The 8,892-nt window shown below is 43.6% G+C and overlaps 1 long non-coding RNA gene across 3 annotated transcripts in view; it reads left to right on the plus strand.

Moving 5' to 3' along the window:
- LOC116217857 overlaps positions 1–6,841 on the plus strand; it is a 31,439-nt gene extending 24,598 nt beyond the window's left edge. For all 3 annotated transcript variants that reach the window (XR_004162574.1, XR_004162575.1, XR_004162576.1), the window contains one exon: positions 5,462–6,841. This is a non-coding gene — a long non-coding RNA (uncharacterized LOC116217857). The remainder of the gene's footprint in view (positions 1–5,461) is intronic.
- Positions 6,842–8,892: the final 2,051 nt, after the last annotated feature.

Raw genomic sequence — 8,892 nt, forward strand, 5'->3', positions numbered from 1 at the left:
GTGAAGCGTTGCTGGACCTTCTGCTCACCAATGCGGTGGAGATCATTAAAGACGTTGAGGTTGGAGGCAGCCTGGGCTGCAGTGACCACGCCTGTCATGGTTTTATGATTATTGGTTATTGGTATTCCACATCATAACATCATGTAGTGCACTGGGAGTTAAAGTATTAATGCTGCAGTTCCAGGTACCTGTCCGGAAGAGAAGAAGAACTACATTCCCCATGGGGCTTTGCGGTCAGAGAGGAGATATAACTCCTAGCAAGGTCACCTGATGCGCTCTTCTTCGTTGGCTCTTCTTTGTCTCCCTGCTGCTCATCCAGACTACGCATCTCACCTCAATGTTATGGTGAGGCCTATCCACCTTTTGGGCACTCTCTCTCTCATTATATTTGATTTATTAGCTTGAATTCTATTTACATTGTATTATGGTGTGTTATCTTGCATTCCGATACTATGTTTAGTAAATTAGTTTGTTTCTCCTCAGATTGTTGCTGCTGTTTTTAATTATTTTGAGTCCCCTTTTATTTTGGGTTTTCCTTTTCCAGAAGTGCAGATTTCGCGAAATCCCTCTGTCTCGCTTGTCACAGAACTGGGCCAAACCAGCCCGTAAAACGTTGGCACACGCCCTGGTTGAGTTCTTGATCTCGAGGGATGTGGCCTGGCAAAGAGTGGTGTCAGGACCCTGAACTTTGGAAGAGCAAACTTATGGGCTGTTGGCCGAGATCCCCTGGGACGTTGTCTTTAAATTCAAAGATGTTGAGGAGAGCTGGCTACTCTTCAAGAATGCCTTCCTTAGAGCACAAGAACTCTCCATCCCTCTGAATAAGAAAGCAGGCAGAGGAGGTAGGAAACCAGTATGACTCGGCACAGACCTTCTGGGCATGCTGAGGACGAAGAAAGGTGTATACCAGCTCTGGAAACAAGGGCGTCACCTGGGAAGAATACGGGGATGCCATATGGACTGCAGACGTGGGATCAGGAAAGCCAAGGCGGAGGCGGAACTGAACTTGGCGAGGGACGTGAAAAACAATAGGAAGACTTTCTACAGGTACATTGGCCAGAAGAGACAGGTCAAAGCGAGTGTACCTCCTATGGTAAATGTAAAAGGAGAACTTGCTTCAATGGATGAAGAGAAGGCTTAGGTACTGAATGAGTTCTTTGGCTTGGTCTTCACTGACGGCCAGGATTCCGACATTTCTCATGTCCCTGAGCCCTGCATCCCTAAACGTCTAGGTGGGAACCAGGGCGGTAAATCTCCCCTCACTGTAAGGGCAGAGCAAGTCTGAGACTGCCTCATGAGACTGAATGTGTACTAGTCTATGGGGCCAGATGGTGTGCATCCCAGGGTTCTGAAGGAGCTGGCTGAGGTGGTTGCCGAGCCGCTCTCCATCATATTTGAAAAGTTGTGGCTGTCAGGTGAGGTCCCAGATGACTGGAGGAAGGATCACATCACTGCCATTTACAAGAAAGTGAGCAAGGAGGACCGGGGAACTACAGGCCGGTGAGTCTCACCTCTGTGCCTGGGAAGATCATGGAAAAAATCCTCCTGGATGACATGCTTGATCACATGAGGAATGAACGTGTGATCTTCACCAGGGGAAGGTCACGCTTAACCAATCTGGTGGCCTTCTATGATGGAGTGATGGCATTGGTGGACAAGGGAAAGGTGACCGATGTCAAAGGCCTTGCTCAATTCCAGATAAATGACATGGTCCCCCACCACATCCTTATCACCAGATTGGAAGGATGTGGATTTGATGTGTGGACCACTCGATGGATAAGAAATTAGTTAAAAGTGCGCAGATGGAGGGTGGTCATCAATGGTTCTATGTCTAGGTGGAGGCCAGTTACAAGCAGCATCCCCCAAGGGTCTGTCTTGGGACCGGTGCTCTTTAACATCTTTATCAATGACATCGAGTGCACACTCAGCAAGCTTGCTGATGACACCAAGCTGAGTGGTGCGGTTGATACGATAGAAGGAAGGGATGCCATTCAGAGGGACCTCAACAGGCTGGAAAGGTGGGCCTGGATGAACCTAATGAGGTTCAACACAGCAAAGTGTGAAGTTTTGCACTTGGGCCAGAAGAATCCCAGACATTCATACAGACTGGAAGGAGCAGTCCTTAAGAGCAGCCCCACAGAGAAGGACCTGGGGGTCTTGATAGATGACAAGCTTAACATGAGCCAGCAGTGTGCCCTTGCAGCTCGGAAAGCAAATGGTATCCTGGGCTCCATCAGAAGAGGGGTGGCCATGAGGGACAGGGAAGTTATTGTACCCCTCTACTCTGCTCTTGTGAGGCCCCATCTGGAGTACTGTGTCCAGGCCTGGATCCATCAGTACAAGAAAGACAGAGAGCTGTTGGAGAGGGTCCAGAGGAGGGCCATGAAGAGGATGAGGGGACTGGTGCACCTCCTTTATGAAGACAGGCTGAGGGAGCTGGGCTTGTTCAGCCTGGAGAAAAGAAGGCTGTGGGGTGATCTGATTGCAGCCTTTCAGTACCTAAAGGGATCCTACAAACAAGAGGGTAGATAACAGCAGGACAAGGGGAAATGGTTTTAAGTTGAGGGAGGGAAGATTTAGGTTGGATGTCAGGGGGAATTTTCTTTACAGAGAGTGGTGAGATGCTGGAACAGGCTGCCCAGAGAGGTTGTGGATGTCCCGTCCCTGGAGGTGTTCAAGGCCACATTGGCTGGGGCCTTGGGCAGCCTGGTCAGTATTAAATGGGGAGGTTGGTGGCCCTTTATGTGGCATGGGGCTGGAGTTTCATGATCCTTAAAGTCCCTTCCAACCCTGGCCTTCTGTGATTCTGTGATATAAATGTATCACACAGCAGGCTTTGTCAAGTATGAGTTTATAATTTATTTGGGCAGAATAATTTCTGCCCAAATCAACAGAAAACTAGAAGAGTAACAACAAGAAACTGATTAAGAAATAATTTTGTTTTCTTTTTTGTTGTTGTTGTTGGTACCCACTGTCAGCACTTTGACAGCCTTCTCCAGATGTTGCTCATACTCGAAGTTTCAACTCTGGAAGGGTGTTTAAGTATTCCACTCTTCCACTCTTATACTTGTGCATGAATTTGGTTCCATTTTCTCCCAGGCTTAGGCACTATTCAGAAGTCACTTGAGGTGAGAGAACTAAGCTGTTTAGTTTTTTACAGCATGGGCTTCTGCAATAGTGCCAGTAATGAGCAGAGCCTTTCAAGAAATTCCTCATAAATCAGTGGAAACTCTCATGTAACACCATTACAACTCACAATAAGTAATTGTTTCTACTGAGCTGCACATTCCCAGTACTCATCAGTTTCCCAGCCACCTCTGTTCACAGATTTGGTGAATATGTGCACTTGATTTACAGATACCTTTGTCTGCAGAAACACAACTCTTTCATGAAGCCTTACTGTCGCTTCAGGATGCTTGCTTGAGATGCTTGTTTTAAAAGCATATCACCATGTGTAGCTTTGGATTTGCATCAGAAATGTGTGAGCAGGCTGTAGCAGCAGATTAACGAATTTCAGCAGTAGAAGGGGCAGGAAGGGGCAGATACAAGGGCCCTCCCTGGCTTTCCTGTGTGCTTGAATGGCATGTTAACTGGTGGGTATCCCTCTCAGAAGTTAAACCAGTTAAGTAACAGCACTGATGCTGACTGGATACATTGTTCTTTATGAATTTTATGCAGAGCATATGTAAGTTCTGTAATGAATCCATGAGCAGTTGCTTTCAACTCTTCCCCAAGCAGATGACATTCTTGTATATGTTCATCCACGATTGCAGCTCAGATGGATCGCTGCACTTGACATTTCAAAGACTAAAAATGATCTAAAAAATAAACATGCTGCAATAATTTTGAAGGCTGATCAGCCTTTTAATGCGGTGTCAGTTGACTGCTAGTTTGTAAATTAGGCAGTGATTTGATTCTTTATCAATTTTTAGTAGTGTTTAACATCACCTAACTTATGAAGAAGGCAGCACCGGTAGCCTGAAATGCAATGAAGCTTTTATCTACTTGAGAAACAATGACAAGTCTTTTAAAAAATTTGGGATGATTTAAGTACTCATGAAAGAGATGCTGATGGCATTAACTATCACAGATACCATGCCAACGTGCCTTGTGAGCTTCCAGGCACAGCTTTGAGGAGTTCCCCTCCATCTGACAGGCTCTCAAGCAGCAGTTTTAGTAAGGGGCATCTGCTTGAGCAATGTCGTGAAAATGGGGAGTTCAAACCAGGAAAAAAAAAAAAAAGTTATAGTGATACCAATTACCCTTGGATCTGGGACTTTAAAAAAAAATCTTTTTTTTTTTTTCTTCATGTCTCTGATAAAGCATAGTGCTCTCCCAGCACATTGAACAGGCAACTACTTTTGTGATTTTTGGAGAAGAGAACTACTTCAGCCCCAGTTTTGAGGACTAATTTTGTTAGTGTGACTCAGCCACTTTTACTGGTAGTCAGAATTGAGAGTGACATTTTTTTATCTTTTTATGCTTTACACAACACAATAGGATTTTTAGAAGATTTTTTTTATAATTTGAAAGGGTTCTGGATCCTCATGTAAAGACAGGTGACTCATCTCTTAGCTAGATTTAACAAGAAAACATTTGTCTACAAATATCTACAAAGGGAGTTTGGATGCTATTACTAAAAGTGCTAAGATATTGGTTGCAGACTTTTTCAGAACACCTTCACTCGCAGAAGTATTGAAAGTTTCAGTCAAGATTACAGCAGCTCTTGTGTTGATTACTTCTAAGCTGTTTTGTCAGTGGCAGAACCAACATTATGCAGAACATTTAGTACCGTGGATTAGGAGTGCAACTGCTGTCAACTTGCCAACATCTTTTTCTTTCCAATCATGCTTCACTGGAGGTAAAGAATGTGCTTTGGATTAATTTAATTTGCCATCAATTTTATCAGCTAGGATTTCTCTTTTGCAGGTGGTAGCTGAATCTGTGGTAGTGCGGAAACTTTCTGAGTTGCCCAAATTGCCTGTAAGAAGAAAAAGTGTTTTTGACATCTCCGCAGTGGACAAGCGAATAGAAAGTGGATTTAATCAGAAATATAGTGCACAATGTACTCTGCATGTAATTATACATGATGATGTGGTTGGTTATTCATGATTTAAAGCCAGTAATCACCAAGTGAATTAAGTTTTCTACAAAATGAGTTGATAAACACCCTCACTTTTTTTTTTTTCCCGATGTTATCCAGGAAAAGGGAAGTTTAAATTTTTCCTGCATATGTTATCAGAATGATTTTATGGACTCTTTGACTTCTACTTTAAAACAGAAAAGTCTTAAATAAGCTCTACGGTGATGGGTAGGAGTCATCTGAACAAACAGAGCCAGAAGTTTCCTATGTATTTGATGGACTTGTATTGGTACATGCAGAACATGATTACGTCTGTTCTAGTGGAGAGTTTTAAAATTGTTCAGGAGAAACATACTCTATGATTTTTCTGTTTTTTAGTGCTGACAAAAAGAGGAACTGCAGGGTGACTGACTCTTCGTTACTGATACCTGAAGCTCTGTAAGATGAATGCTATCAACTGTCCTGAAGTCTAGAACCTGAATCATTTTGCACCTTCAAGACTTATGGAGATCTAGTGGTAATAGCTGGACACAATGATTGCATTGTAGTGAGGGGTTTTTTCTTCAGAGAAAAGATAAAGCATTCTCAAAAGAAATGGACTTTGTGATTGCTAACCTACCTACTCCAATAAAGCTAAAGACAGTTTCTGGCCTCTCTTACACCCAAGTGAACATGGAGCAATTTTACTGAGATCTGCAAGGGATGAGGAGGCAACTCCTCACAGGTCAATAACTCCAGGACATGTGATCTGAAGTGACATCTGATGCCAATCCACCATGTGTAATGGTAGAGCTACCTTGAGCATTCAGTGCTGGACAGTGTACTGCTCATTATGTGTACAATTCTTAAAAGTGCTAGCAAATAGTCTCAAATGTACTTTCTCTTTAAAATGAAGTATGTAGCAAATATTAGGAAGTATATGAGCATCAAATAATTTACTATTAGCATTATGAAATAATTATCTCTAGATGAAATTGCAAGACTGCAGTGTTTTTAGAGCCCATTCGTGACCCATTAAATATAGGTTAAAACTATTCTACAACTTACTTTTGCAATTATGAATGTAAGTGATGGGAAAGTACAAAGCAATCATCAGAAGAGATCTTTTGGACTGCTATCATTTCTAAAACTAAGGTAATAGTTTGCCCCCAAATTTGATGCTTATCAGTGAGCTAACAGAAATGTAAAACAGAATAGCAACATTATCTCATCCCATTTTTTTGTCTGAATGATAAGGAAGGGAACCTTCATCTTCACTTTCATATCATAATATAGGACACAATAAGATTGGATTTAAGCACATATTTGGAGAGGAAATTGAAAGACTGAAGCAAAGACCAAAAAAGATAAGACTGTCTTCTAGAAATGTATCAGAGTAAGTTCTGGAGACGAAACAGAGCTAAGTTTTAGTTTTGTCATAAAAATAAGTGTAGCTCATAATAAATATATGCCAGAGATAACAATAGTTTATTCTACAGATTACAGCAGGAAAAAAAGAAAGAAAGCTTTCTAACATGAAGGGTGTATGCAACTTCCCTAGAAAACAATTTTAATGTGAAATTTGTTAAATTCCATGGGACCTGATGGGGTGCATCCACGTGTGCTGAGGGAGCTGGCAGAGGTCATTGCCGAACCGCTCTCCATCAGTTTTGAGAGGTCTTGGATAACAGGGAAGATCCCTGAAGACTGAAGGATAGCCAGTGTCACTCCAGTCTTCAAAAAGGGCAAGAAGGAAGATCCGGGTAATTATAGGCCTGTCAGCCTCACCTCCGTCCCTGGAAAGGTGATGGAACAGCTTGTGCTGGATACCATCTTCAGACAACTGGGAGAAAAGGAGGTTATCAGGAGTAGTCAGCATGGGTTCACCAAGGGGAGGTTGTGCTTGACCAACTTGGTGGCCTTCTATGATGCTGTCACATGCTGGGTGGATGGGGGGAAGAGCGGTAGATGTAGTCTACCTTGATTTTAGAAAGGCATTTGATACTGTCTCCCACGACATCCTTATAACAAAGCTGAGGAAGTGTGGGATAGATGAGTGGACAGTGAGGTGGGTTGAGAACTGGCTGACTGGCAGAGCGCAGAGGGTGGTCGTTGGTGGTGCAGAGTCTGGCTGGAGACCTGTAACCAGTGGTGTCCCCCAAGGGTCTGTGCTGGGTCTGGTCTTGTTCAACATCTTCATCAATGACCTTGATGAGGGGATAGTGGCCACCCTCAGCAAGTTTGCTGATGATACAAAGTTGGGAGGATTGGCTGACACGCCTGAAGGCTGTGCTGCCATTCAGCGAGACCTGGACAGGCTGGAGAGCTGGACAGTAAGAAACCGGATGAGGTTCAACAAAAGCAAGTGTAGGGTCTTATAGGGTCTTACCCCTAGGGAGGAATAATTGCACGCACCAATACAGGCTGGGGGATGAGCTGCTGGAGAGGAGCTCTGCAGAGAGGGACCTGGGCATCCTAGTGGACGACAGGTTGGCCATGAGCCAGCAGTGTGCCCTCGTGGCCAAAAAGCCCAATGGCATTCTGGGGTGCATTAAGAAGAGCGTGTCCAGCAGGTCGAGGGAGGTGATCCTCCCCCTCTACTCTGCCCTGGTAAGGCCTCATCTGGAGTACTGTGTCCAGTTCTGGGCTCCCCAGTACAAAAAAGACAGGGATCTCTTGGAAAGAGTCCAGCGGAGGGCCACAAAGATGGTGAAGGGCCTGGAGCATCTCCCCTGTGAAGAAAGGCTAAGTGAACTGGGTCTGTTTAGCCTTGAGAAAAGAAGACTGAGAGGGAACCTGATCCAGGTTTATAAATATCTGAGGTGTGGCGGCCATAGCAGTGAGGCCTGTCTCTTTTCAGTGGTACGTGGAGACAGGACAAGGGAAACAGACATAAGCTGCAGCATAGGAAGTTTCGCACGAATGTGTGTAAGAACTTCTTCACGGTGAGGGTGATGGAGCACTGGAACAGGCTGCCCAGGGAGGTTGTGGAGTCTCCTTCTCTGGAGATATTCAAGTCTCGCCTGGACACCTACCTGTGCGACCTGGTGTAGGGACCCCCTTTGGCAGGGGGGTTGGTCTCGATGATCTCTAGAGGTCCCTTCCAACCCCTACAGTTCTGTGATTCTGTGATTCTGTGAAATTCCTGCAAGAGAGACTGTAAGGTACTCAATAACTCTCCATAATATGGCAATGGATTGAAAGATCAAACACAATATTAGTTCTGAATTTTCTTAATGAAAATAAAGTCAGAGAATATTACATTTTTTTGTGACCTAACCAAGATGAGTCTCATGCTCAGGATAGTGATGTCAAACAGGAAATCAGTTTCTGTCTCTCCTAGAAGGGATTTTTACAATCTTGGAAATTCACACAGAATTAAAACCATGGAACATAGCTTTGGAGTCAAAATAGGACCAAGACAAAATTTAAGAACTCAGTTTTTCTGCCCCATTTCTGAGACCAGTTTTCTTTGGATTCAGTAAGATTCAGGCAACCTCTCTCCACACACAAGGCCCACAAGCAACTTTAAATATAAAAGAGAGCTAAAGGATCAGGCCGCAGGCAAAGTGTGACAGAAAGATATCTGACATAATGTAAATAATGTCTAAATACACAGTTACAAGACTTCAATATAAGAGACTTCAGCTGGAACCAGCTTCATAAACTCTGATGAATGAAAACAAAAAATTATTACTAGACTATTTCTGTAAAAAAACAAAAGTAAATCTTGAATGATGCCAAACTCCCTCCCCTTACACCAACACACCTAATGGAGTGAAAAATGAATCTGTTAATTTATAACTAACATCTACTTCATGGAAGCAAAG

Source organism: Meleagris gallopavo, chromosome 1 (genome assembly GCF_000146605.3).
Source record: "Meleagris gallopavo isolate NT-WF06-2002-E0010 breed Aviagen turkey brand Nicholas breeding stock chromosome 1, Turkey_5.1, whole genome shotgun sequence".
In the NCBI taxonomy this organism is placed as follows: domain Eukaryota; kingdom Metazoa; phylum Chordata; class Aves; order Galliformes; family Phasianidae; genus Meleagris; species Meleagris gallopavo.